We start from the raw sequence: 14,098 nt of genomic DNA, 5'->3' as shown, positions 1-14,098 counted from the left end.
CTGTAATCTCAGAAAACTTTTAATTTATCGAAAAGTCTATGTCACGGCTGTCGTGTGACACAAATTTTCAGTGGAACAACTGTATCTAACGTCAGCTTACCTTTTATAAGAGACCAACTATTATAAAAACACATTCTCGATGGTAATCAAACAGTCAGGTTTCTACGAGAACAGATGCAACCGATTTCTTTCAGCTTGATGGGCAAATTGCCACAGTTGACAGCATGCATCGTGTTCAAAATTAGTGTGTCTGTGGAAGTCTTGTAAATATAAAGTTGTGCACATCGGAATTCCACGAATTTCATACGACATGGCTCTTGTAACATCTAACCTAAAGTAAGAGGATCTACCTTTCATACGATACCTCAGATGACATGTGGGCTCGATCCATACTAAATATTATTCATGAATTATTATCCAGATGGATCGATGCCAACCGTCACACAGTACTGTACGTGGGCGTACCAGCGTAATAAAATATTTCTGCACACAAAATGCTGGTGCAGCCACATTTGGGATGCATCTTAGTACTTACCCGCGAGCTGCATGCACAGCAGGTGACGATGACTGACGATGCTTCAGATGTCAGTGGACTGAGGTAGAGAGGGTGTGGGAGGTCCCAGCCTGAGATCGCGCACACGAAATAGGGTAACTGTGCTCTGTTATGTTTGTGTTTACAACAGAATAAAGTGAACACCCTACTTCACTGCAGGCTTTTGACACCGTTCCTCACAAGCGTCTTCTAACCAAACTGCGTGCATATGGAATATCGCCTCAGTTGTGAGACTAGATTCGTGATTTCCTGTCAGAAAGTTCACAGTTTGTAGTAATGTACGGAAAGTCATCGAGTAAAACAGTAATAATATCCGGCGTTCCTGAGGGAAACGTTAAAGGCCCTCTATTGTTCCTGATCTATATTAACGACACATGAGACAACCTGAGTAGCCATATTAGATTGTTTGCAGATGATGCTGTCATTTACCGTCTTGTAAAGTCACCAGACGCCCAAAACGAATTGGAAAATGGTTTAGATAAAATATCTGTATGGTGCGAAAAGTGGCAATTTACCTTGGATAAAGAAAAGTGTGAAGTCATTCACACGAGTACTGAAGGAAATCAGCTAAATTTCGATTACGCGATAAGTCACACAAGTATGAAGGCTGTAAATTCAACTAAATACTTAGGTATTACAATCACAAATACCCTATACTGGAACGATCACACAGAAAATGTTGTGGGTAGCGCCTACCAAAGATTGCTATTCATTGACAGAACACTTAGAAGGTGCCACAGGTCTACTAAAGAGACTGCTTACACCATGATTGTCCACCCTATTCTGGAGTATTTTAGTGCGGTGCGGGATCCTTATCAGATGGGATTGACGGATGACATCGAGAATGAGCAAAGAATGGCAGGTCGTTTTGTATTATCGCGAAGTAGAGGAGACAGTACCACAGACATGAAACCTGGATTGGAGTGGCTATCATTAGGACAAAGGCGTGTTTAGTTGCGACGGGACTATCTCACGAAATTTGAATCACCAATTTTTTCCTACAGTTGCAAAAACATTCTGTTGGCACTCATCTACATAGGGAGAAATGTGGTGTGGGATCCGTATCAGGTGGGACTGGAGGATGATATTGAAAAAGTTCAAAGAAGGGCGGCTCGTTTTGTATTATCTCGAAATAGGAGAGTTAATGCCCCAGACATGATAAGTGAATTCCAGTGGCAATCGTTAAAACAAAGGCGTTTTTCATTGCAACGCGATCTTCTCATGCAATTTCAGTCACCAGTTTTTCCCTCCGATTGCGAAAACCTTGTATTGGCACCCACCTACATAGGGAGGAATGATCTTCTCGATAAAATAATAGAAATGTGGGCTCGCACAGAAAAATTTAAGAGCTCGTTTTTCCCCTCGCGCCGTTCGAGAGTGGAATGGTAGAGAGACAGCTTGAAGGTGGTTCATTGGACCCTCTGCCAGGCAGTTTATTGTGAATAGCAGAGTAGTCACGTAGATGCCGAATCTATTTACAGCCCTGTGTGTCTTTGCTATAGTTTGTAGGTACCGTGAGTGAATTGTGGGCTATGTATCGGAGTCGGATGGTGTAAACAGAAATAGCAAGTCGCATCCAATAAGAAATAAGTGTACAAACAAATGGATAAATGTCGAAAGTATTGGAGAATGTCCCAAAATGAGAAAAACTCTATTATGACGTGTTCTTGCTGGATATCTCTATTTATACTCAGAGTTTAGTGAAAATGCGCCAGTTCACAGATCAACTGCTTGGGCTTGCATCTATCGTACTGCATGTATGGGTTTGTAATCTGTGTCGTTTCCACAGACGTATGGAAGACCTGTTAAAGTTTTCACCTGCACCGGTAAGAAGCCAAGTCAGTGTTGGGGTTCTTGTAGTGGTGGAGGAGCTGAGAGTTGTGATAATGGATGTTGTGGTTGCAGAAACAACTTATTACAATTTGGATGTACGAGGGGTGTTTGAAAAGTCCATGCAAAAATAAAAACTACTTACTTGTTTGGGGTAAACCTTTTTTAGTTTTAGACGTAGTCTCCGTTTAGACTTACACACTTCGTCCAACGCTTTACTAATTTATTGATACCTTCGGAATAGTAGGAACTGTGAAAGTCTGCAAAATAGCTGTTACTTGCTGCAATCACCTCCTCGTTTGAGTAAAATCTTTGTCCCGCCAGCCATTTCTTCAAGTTGGGGTACAACTAGGAGTCTGAGCAAAGTCTGGAGAATAGGGGGGATATGAAACGAGTTGGAATCCAATTTCTATTAATTTTGCGACCACAACTGCTGAGGTGGATGCTGGTGCATTGTAGTGACGGAGAAGGACTTTTTTGCGGTCCAATCGCCGGCGTTTCTCTTGCAGCTCGGTTTCCAAACAGTCCTATAACGATGAATAATATGCACCTGTAATTGTTTTACCATTTTATAGATAGTCGATGAGGATTATCCTTTGCGAAACCCAAACGGCAATCGCCATAATCTTTCCGGCCGAAGGACTAGTCTTCGCCTTTTTTCATGCAGATTCTCCCTTGGTAACCCTTTGTTTATAATGTTGTTTGGTCTCAGGAGCATAGTAATGTATCCATGTTTCATCCACAGTGCTGAAAGGACGCTTAAATTCCTGCGGATTCTTTCTGAACAGCTGCAAACCATTCCTGTAACACTTCACACGATTCAGGTTTTGGTCAAGCATGAGAAATCGTGGAACCCATCTTGCAGATAGCTTTCTCATGTCCAAATGTTAATGCAAAATATTATGTACCCGTTCATTCGAGATTCCCACAACACTAGCAATCTAGCGCATCTTAACGCCTTTGTCATCCATCACCATATCACGGATTTTATCAATGATTTCTGGAGTCGTAACCTCCGCTGTGCGTCCAGAACGTTCAGCATCACTTGTGCCAATGTTACCACTCCGAAAATTTTGAAACCACTTATAAACTGTTCTAATCATATGTGCAGAGTCACCGTGATGTATATCAAGCTTATCTGTAGTCTCGTGAGGCGTTTTGCCTTTCATAAAGTAATGTTCAATCACCACACGAAATTCTTTTTCGTCTATTTTTTGACAGTCACTCGACTGCCAAATATAAATGAATAGACCAACATGGCAGAAACTTGGTGTGTGTTCGTTCCAAAGATTCTACTAACTAAAAATGACCTCGATATGAGCCGGTGATGCCATCTCTTGGACTTTGCACGGACTTTTCAAACGCCCATCGTATTTTGATAGATATTCTGATGTTGTTTGGGAACGTTTTGATACAACGCCAACCTCCTAGACATTCAAGACTGAGACTAGGTAATAATAAATTATGCTCTGTCTGCATTCAGTTCTAATTACCCACCTTGTGGCGATCAGTAACAACGACTCCAACAACAACGGTGTAACTATTACAAAGAGGTGCTATAGTAACATAGGCGGAACTTACTCATATTTCCGCCAATCCTGGACAGTATTCTGCACCATACCATCGAATATAGATGTAGCCGAATTGGAGCTGCTTGTCTTAAACAATGTTTTTTTCCCACAAATAGTGAGTGATGGAACCAATGTATCAAACAGAATTAAACCATTTTGTATTAAGGAAATTACTCCTCTACGTGTACAAAAAAAGAAGACTAGAGATAACGAAATCGAAGTGATGAAATGAGAACCGGGTTACATGTCGAAGATAACTATATTTGGTAAAAGAGTAGGACACAGCAGATGTACGAGCAGTGTTTACACATGTTTTTAAGCATGGTTACTACGGGAGGAGTATTAGTAATTACAGTAAAAAGTAATCTAAACTCGGTATGTGTTGGAGTAATGGCCAAAATCAATATAATTGCGTGTTCTGCGGTGAAAGTGGACTAATGATACATATACATCTTTCTTAACAGTGCGAGAGAGGTGCATTATAGAGGCATGGTGTCAAGACAAGACTGCCATATATCCCTGCACATGAGCAATATTACCAAACGTTAGGCAAATACTCTTGTCGTACTGAAGCCAAAGAAATAAATGTTCCCTAAAAGAGGCAGTGTGTTGCAGTCATATGGACTGTGTCAAAGGATGTTGGGGCTTAGATCGCTAAATGAGGCTAGCATTTTCGGTAGTCCTGAATGATATTTAAGTGCTAGATCGTCTCCAGAAAGCTACTGAAGTAGTTGTAACAGATTTGCAAGCACAAACACGTTTGCAATGAGGTCTGACTTTCCTGTACAATCATATCTTTTGTATCACAGACATACTGAACATTCCTGCGTTTAGCAGTTTGCATGACAGATATTGCTCATTGTATTATTTTAATCAACATCACATGCACGTTAGTAATGGATTGGTGACTAGGCAATGATACAGATATTGAGAATTATGGTACAATGTCATTGACTAAGAGGGTTATAGGGCTGATAAGATGAGACTTTTCGTTGTCGTGACAGGTTGATGACAGAACTGGTTGAAACTCGAGTAATTTGGTAAAATGCACTGAAATTATGGAAAATCTGGTGAAATTGCGAAAAATAATGGAAAATGCATAAAAATGAGGAAAGTACGAAGAAAATGAATGTATTTCCATGTTCGACTGTGTACACGAAAATCATTCCATTCCTCCACTGGTGTTTTTGGGACATACATGGAACTGAGGAAAATACGACAAATGGGGAGGGGGGAGGTACTTACATACCTGCATATGCGTATGAAAATCACTCATTTTTTCCAGTGGTTCAGTTGACGAAGAATGATGAATAGTATCTGTGTCTGTGCTCTATGTGTTTGAGTCCTACAGAATACACCCTGTGGCAACAAACGGCTATGCGTTGTAAGGCAAAATGAATGAGACAGTGTTCAAAGGTTTGGAGGTCAAGGTGATCACCACCTAAGGCACCGAAACAGTAAACACGTAACTGACTGCTGTTTGTGGAATCAATGCTCTTGGTCTCTTCGAAAATGGATCAAAGAGATATCTGCTTCCCTATCACTGTGGAACATAGGATTAAATCTAGAGGTCAGCTTTCGACAGCTGTTTGTGAACACTTTACAATGCAGCAATACTGCGAACTCTTCCCGTTTCCTTACATGTTGTAAGTAGGCTGTTTAATTTTTTTATGTTGGTTACTCCACTTAGTGCTCTGTATGAAAATCACTGAATGTGCTGTGTGCAGTCTGTGGCTGGTTTGCATTGTTGGAATATTTGCTGTTGTAGTGTTGGGCAGTTGGATGTGAACAGCAAGTAAGTGAGCCGCCAGCAGTGGCGGATGTGGGGAGGGAGATGGCAGAGTTTTCAGAGCGAACGATCTGGACTTGTGTCCGTCAGAAAAACGAAATTTGTAAGACCGGATGTCATGAACTGATATATATATATACACACACACACACACACACACACACACACACACACACACACACACACATATATATATATATATATATATATATATATATATATATATATATATATATATATAAATTTGAACTGTTAAGGTAAATACATTGTTGGTTCGCCATCAAAGTCTTTCATTTGCTAATTACGCCTATCAGTAGTTAGTGCCTTCAGAAGTTAGAATCTTTTCATTAGCTGGCAGTATTGGCGCACGCTGTATTGCAGCAGTTTGAGTAACGAAGACTTTTGTGAGGTAAGTGATTCATGAAAGGTATAGGTTATTGTTAGTCAGGGCCATTCTTTTGTAGGGATTATTGAAAGGCAGATTGCGTTGCGCTAAAAAAATATTGTGTGTCAGTTTACTGTTGATCAGAGTAAGTAAAGAGAGAAATGTCTGAGTACGTTCAGTTTTTCTCAGCAGTTTGAAAATCAAATAACATAAGAGGTTTATCAGATCAGTACTTCATAATTTTTCTAAGGGTATGTTACAATGTCTTCCACATTTTTGTCAATGAAAAGCACCTTCCCTGTCTTTTATTTCCACCACGCTGTGTTACAGAAAACATCAGTGTATCAAACTTCTTAAAAAACTACAACACAGGAACCCTCTACTGTGACTGATAGTCTGAGGGATATGCTACGCTTCCAGTGCAGCTGACAAAACGTTACACAGGCCTTAGGAAGCGACTTCGATCACTGACCACCTGGTCAATCATGCCTACTTCATGACAACATACACTCAATGTTAATGTGCGATCGGCATTTATTTTCGATATTTCGGAGAAACGAGACAAGGTAAAATCTTATCGAGTTCTCTACCAGGTGACGCTAGCGAAGTTTTTATAGTTCGTAGTTTCATTCCGTCGGATGTTACAAAATAATGAGGAGAGAGAGAGAGATGTGAACTGTAGATTGTTGTTGAAAGTATAGGTGACCGTGTTTTTTTTACGACATTCAAATAGACGGAGTGAAAGATTCTGAACTTTACTGATATTTCATGAGTCTGAAATTCATGGAATCCCCACGTCCACAACATCTGATTTACAGGACTTCCACACACATTAATTTTGAACATGACGAATGCTCTCAACTATGCAACTTCTCCATAAAATTGAAAGAATTCAGTTGCATCTTGTTCTCGTGGACCCATGTGTGTGTGTTTTTTTTAATAGCTGGTCGCTAAGTTGAAGTCAAATACAAGTGATTCGCCGAAAATTTCCGGGACGCAACAGTTTATAAAATGCATGTTACGGAAGATTGAATGTTTTCGGAGATTAAAGGTATCACTTTTATTCAGATGCATGTTCCAAAATAACAAGGTGGTTCCTAGTTTTCACACTAAAATAGCGGAGTATTTCGATTCATTTAGGATGTGTTATCGATTTAATACATAACAAACATCTATATGAAATGTGTCAGATGTTAATACATGCACCAGATTCATCGTTATAGAGCTTCCAGCTTGCTCATCCATCATCGACAACAGTACAGCCGGCTGACTTCGTAGTTTCACTCAATTGGATAATATGAAATACCGAGGAGGAGTGAGGAATGCGAACTGTAGCTTAAAGTTGTGTGTAATTTCTTTTTCCTGGCCTGTAAATAGAAAGCGTGAATTCTGCTGCTGTGTATCGATATTTTTGCGTCTGCAATGTGTGTAATACCAACATGCATGACAACTTATTTACAAGAAGACCACAGAAACAAATTTTGAGTGCTCAAAGGCTAAGAAAGGAAGCGGGGGTATGTGAGTCCGCCGGATGTAACCGACGGCAGTTGGTACAGGGAGATGTTAGCCAAGGGCCATAGCATGCTAATGGCTCTTCTTCTTCTGGTGAGTTGTATTTTGCCCGTCAGTGATGAATAGTCCAGTATTTCGCTGCTGTTCCTGGATCGACATTTCCCACATTAGCGACAGGTTATAGCGTGCCTGCCAAATTGGGGAAAGGGAGAGAGGAGGGGAGGTAAAACCAAGGCCGGGATGTGGTCGTTGCATGACAAAGTCGTTGCTGCTGTGTTTTTTGAAGTTGTTACATTATAAGAGACAAACTGGTACCACTCACAAGAAAACTCGTCCATCCATCCCTGAACGTTCGCTCAGTACATGTTATCTTGTTGTTGTTAGGTCCTATGTTATCGGCAAAGTCTTATACTTACTGTGTAAAAAGCACATTTGAACCATCAGCTTCAAGGAGGCTGTCCAAAGACACAAAAAATTATATCATTATTTGTGTACATCACATCCGTGAAGATGCTCCAAGACCGAAACCGATATAATTTAGGTATAAAATAAAAACAGATAATGGTTCAGATATGCATTTTATGCTCTACTTGACGGCCGTTGGTAGACATCATCCAAAAACGTCTTGTACTTAACATGGTGTGTGGAACTAGCTAGCTGAATGTATTTTTAAGGGTTCAAGAGTGGTGTTAAGTGGTTGTTTAGTAGTATATTCGGCGCAAGATTCAGTTTACTTGATTCAGTATTCATAGTAGCTAGCACATGTTCATACCACAAGAGTCAATTTACACTTATTTAGATGGAGATTGCACTGACTTTATTACTATATCTACCATTCTCACTGTTCCCATCACAGTATTCGTATTAAAAGCGTGAGATTACTCCCATTACAGCATGTGAGGTCATGTTTGTTGGGGACGGCCGCGGTGGCTGAGCGGTTCTTGGCACTTCAGTCCGAAACCGCGCGACTGCTATGGTCGCAAGTTGCAATCCTGCCTCGGGCATAGATGTGTGTGATGTCCTTAGGTTAGTTAGGTTTAAGTAGCTCTGTATTCTAGGGGACTGATGACCTCAGATGTTAAGTCCCATAGTTCTCAGTGCCATTTGAACCATGTCTGTTGGGACAATATTCGTTGTAGCAAGAATAAGAATTACTGTGCCGACAGCTATCCGGTCGACCGCATTTTCAATTACACTTGCTGCCAGTTACACCGTCGCATATGCTATATCCGCTATCGCGGTACGAGGACACTGCCACGACCGATTACTCCTCTGCCAATGACATACAAGCATCCCCTTTATCGGGTTCCAGTGGCGTGTGTACTAAAGTTCGCACATCCATTGACACAAACCCATTTAGTGCATTTGGCAGTTGAATAGCATTTACAGAGTTTCATAGAGGCTAGGGCTCGTGATATACAGAGCTATTGTACTGAAAACCGATTTATTTGTAAATCTGAGACATTTGTATATCCTTAGTTAAAACTTCCAGGCTTATAGGCCGTGGTCGATCAGTAACACTTCTTCCTCCCGATGTTTCGTTGCCAACTACGGGCCACATTTTCCGAGGTGAGTCAACGACTGGCTGCCAGGTCGTGGAGGTCCCTTTTACATAGAGCGCATAGAGGACACCACCATACCTCACATGGGGCCGACTGCAAATCCATCTTTGACTAATACCATTATTCTCGATTGAAGGTAATCGATTGTCACATCGATAGTTCAAAGTCGACCGTCATATCTTATCTAACTTTAAGCATTCCTCTTTTCTATTACTAATTGTGGCGTTTCTGAATCTCTATAGCTTCCCTTTACACACGTGCATAATAATGCGACGTCCTGGCTAGCACGCTCACCTCACTAAATGTTATTTCGTTATCACCGTCTTTAAAAACATGTTCTGCTGCAGCTGATTTGCCGGTATGTCGTAGTCAAAAGTTTCTTTTGTGTTCGGCTAAGCAAGTACTGACACTTCTTTCCGTTGTTCCACAGTATACCTTCCCACAGCTACATGGAATTTTATACGCCCCAGGAGTTGCTAAGGGATGCCGTGCGTCTTTCGCCGATCTTAAACATTCACTAACCCTCTTGGTGGGTCTTCTTGAAACTTGGATAGAAATTTCCCAATATGGTCCGTAATACTGCGAACGAATGGAAGAAAACTTTTCCAGTTGACAGTTGTTGTTGCACCTCTGGGATGAAGTGCTCGATCTTTCTCGTTGTCAGAGCATCCATTTTTCTTAAAAGCCTTTCGCAAATGATTTAGTTCATCTTGCAAATAAACTGACTCTCAGATCTTATTAGCTCTGTCCACCAATGTTTTAATGACAACTGTCTTCTGCTGGGATAATGGTTCGAATCCTTATGGAGGTAACGGTCGGTGTGAGTATCTGTTTTATACAATTTATGCCCTCGAATCACATCTGCCCGTTTAATTTCTGATACTACTAAGTCTCACATGATCGGAAGAACTGCTTCGTCAGCCAACCTGAATACAAATTTTGTGATCGCACTGGACATATAAAATCAGTCTGCCTGCAAAAGACTAGAAAGCCCACCTCTGTTTCACGCTGGAATAAAGGAAGGTAGGAACGGTTGGAAGTCAATGTCATTCCATGTTCAGATTCTGTGCCACCTCCTTCTCAAAATTTAGACAAGCGAACGTGCAAAAAGCGAGCACACACGCGTTTAATGCGAATACCACACACTTTGAAAAGGCTCTCTGAGTCTCGAAATTCACGAATGCTCTCTAGCGTGCAAGTGGAAACAGAGAACAGTTTTACACAACATGGAATGGACAGTTGTATTCAGAGAACACATCACAAACCGTGAATTACATTGCAAATTTGTAACCAGTCACTGCCTTTTCAACTAGTTACCAGAGATTCTGTCACGTTGCTTAACCGAGACACACATGAAAATATTAGTTAACCATTTTTGCAAACATCGAGTCAGTATCTCACCGCCTATAACGGCGACAGCTTTTCAATGCTTGGAACGTGGTCCATACCTACAAAGTACAAACACGTTGCTAAGGAAGTCTCTTTCACTTTATCATGCTTAAGCACGAGCCAAAATATATTTGGCATTGATATTTTCATTCGTTCGAATTAGACATTCAGGGCAATGTGCGTGTCATTGACATAAAAGTTACCCATGCTGCGATTCAGCAACTCTGTGAATGGTATCAACTTATGTCGGACGGTACTCCAGGATATGCATAAGATTTTCATGCTCACATTGCGCTGAAAGTTAACATGCAACAAAAATTCTGCCGCACATTCCCTGTGTCGCATGCATCATGTGACGACGTGGCTACAGAAGTTCAGAGACTAGAATCCGTTGGTGCCTTAAAACCTATTTCAGAAAGTCAGTTGACATCACCAAGAGCCGGCATTCGTTAGCCAAATGGGAAGATTCGTCCTTTTGTGGATTTCTAACGCACTTTAAGTTCATGGTCATTGAGTACTGCCCGTTGCCACGTAAACAGGATATTTTGGATTGGCTATTAGGAGGATAGTTCTTGTCAGAAATTAATCTTGCAGAAGCCTATTATCAATTACCATAGAACGAAGAGACAAAGAAACTGTTTGTTATAAATACGTTTGTGGGCCTGTTTGAATATCAACGCCTACCTTTCGGAAGTGCTATAGCACTGTATTATTTCAGAAATTTCTCAAATAAATCAAGTTCAAGGTGTCTTCTTGTCTTCTTGATTTAATTAGCTTGACTACATGTTTGTGTCCGAACAAACACCGGAACAATACCTTGAAAATATGAACTTTTTTTTTTTTCAAGTTTTAACTAGGTTGGACCTCAAATGTAACTTGCTGAAATGTTTTTCTTTTCAACACAACAACTGAGCACCTACGACATATGATCGGCGATAATAGTGCACGTCCTTCGATGAAACATTTGCATGCAGTTCAGCAGTTGTCATTTCCAAAGAATTTACGTGAACTGCAAGCTGTTCTTGGAAAATTGACTCTGATCCGCCTCAGACTTAAAAATGTTTCGTTCCATTGGACAAAAGACTGAAAAATGAATTGCTTCATCAATCTTGCCTTATGGAACACGATCCGCTGAAACCACTTGTGCTTACAGACAATGCCTCGTCTCGTAGCTTCGGGGAGGTTTTATCTTACAAAACTGGCAAAACATAACTCCACGTCGTATTTGCTCCAGAAACATTGAACAGTACTAAAATTAATTATAGTGAGCTAGAGAAGGAAGCCCTAGCTATAATACATGGTCACTGACCCTAAGCCTTTGACTGTACTGTTTCACCTGTCGAAACAAATTCCTGACCGCACGACGCAAAAGTTTCAACGTTGCCCGCTATTATTGTCAAATTACCAGTACGAAATTCTGTATCGGCCTCTGGCGAAACACGCAAACGGCGATACTTTGCCTCTTTTACTTACCGGCATAGACGCAGAATTCGATGCATGGCAAACTTCATGTTTAAATACTGATTCTTCTGGTTCGCAAGCAATTGATTATTTTCCTATTGATTCACGGTGGATCGCAAAAGCCGCGGAGCATAACCGATCACTACGATTCTTAAAAATTTACATTCTTGAAGGTTGGCTACGCTCTTAGAAATGTAGTCCCCATCCTTCAGAGCGAAGATACTTTGTCCATCACACCAGTTTATCTCTTCTGAATAATCTGATACTGCTTTAAACGCCTAACTAACAGACCAGAATGTTAACCCCTGCCTCCTCGCATCATCACGATGTGTTAAGTCTTCTACATAATGGTCACTGGGGAACAGTTCGTACTAAGCGCCTGACGCGCCATAGTTGTACGTGGTTTCTTTTGAGTAAGCAAATAAAACGTGTGACAGCATATTGTTGCGCTTGCGCGAACAATCATGCCGCTCCGTGCTAGTGGTTTTTCACCCTGTTACATTCTGATACTCCATGACAATGCCTCCATACAGACTTTGCTGGGCCCTTTCGGCAAACACTTTGGTTATTATGCTCTTTCGTTATACCGATGCATTCGACGAATGCCTCCAGCTGTGTCAAGTCATTAGCTCCATTATTTTCTCTCAAAGGCGTATCACAAACATCTATTTTTGATTATAGCTAGGCTCTTATATAGAAGATAACAACAACCAGCCACTTTTTACAAAGTATTTCATTATTTATATAGCGCTGATACCCGTTTCAAACCGACAGTTTCATCTTCAGACAACCAGTTCACCTTAGGATACATTTTACATGTGTCTCAACGTGAACTATCCATCTGATGATAAACCAGTCTTTTCGTAACTGACGTGCCAGCATTGCATCAGCAGAGTTCCAGTGGTCGGAGTACTTAGGCTCGAACATTAATGTACACAACCCCATTTTGTGTGTTCGCCGGTTTTAACATGTACAGACTTTCATGGTGACCAGGGCTCGTGATCTAGTTAATAGTTATTGTACTGAAAAGTGACTGACTTGCAAATCTGCGGAAGCTGTGTATGTTTCAACATTCAACGCTACTGTTAACAACTAACGTTGCAACTACAGCAATGAAGTTATGTATTATCATTACTATTTGATATTAGATGTAAAATAAATTAATATCAGAATTCCCTGTCTATGAACAGGGTCTGTTCCTTGCTCATGTATCCACTATGGACCAAAAAGCAGACAAGGAATTTATAACAATAATCACACTTGGAGAGTGAGTTTACACTTATTTAGCTGGAGATTTCATTGATTGTAGTACTATATCCACTTTTTACCCTGTTGAAGTCACAGTATTCGTTTAAAAGCGTAATACTATACACTTTTTATGATGTGACCTAGGGTCTGTCGGTACAATATTCGTTGTATCAAGCATTAGAATCAAACCTAGAGAATACGCAATGGTAATAGTTACTGCAGCAACCGAGTGTTCATGCTTAATCAGTCAATTTTTTAAATAAATAAGCTACCTTTACAGAAGTTCTGATATTCAGAATGGCAACACTGCACGGAGACACGCAGTGTGTTACTCCACAAGGACCAAGTGTCGTGTGTTAAATCCCTCCACCGCCTTCATCCATCATTTATACAACAGTTATCCCTCTCAATATCACCGTCCCCCAATGGTTGTGTGTGTGTATTCATTCCAAAGCAGGTTTCAACCACCCATGAATGTACCTAGAGCACCATTAACAAAGCATTTTACTTAGGTGAACGTTCCTAAACAACAGAGACAAAAATGACATTCTATGAGGTGAGCGGAACACCTGAAAGCTGTTATTCGGCAGAATGGAGCGTCTGAAACCGCTGCCAGACAACCTTCAGACAGTTTACACGATAAGTACAATAAACATGAGCAATGACGGGCTATAACCACCTGCAACGGTGGAGGTTAGCGCGTGCAGATGCTGCTCTCCACCGGCCAGTGGCAGAGTTGGCGTGTCTGTTCATGGTGAGATAACTATTGTAAGGATATGAGTGTATCTCATTTATGCA

This window comes from Schistocerca cancellata, chromosome 5, assembly GCF_023864275.1.
Source record: "Schistocerca cancellata isolate TAMUIC-IGC-003103 chromosome 5, iqSchCanc2.1, whole genome shotgun sequence".
Taxonomy (NCBI): domain Eukaryota; kingdom Metazoa; phylum Arthropoda; class Insecta; order Orthoptera; family Acrididae; genus Schistocerca; species Schistocerca cancellata.
This window is presented reverse-complemented; position numbering follows the sequence as displayed.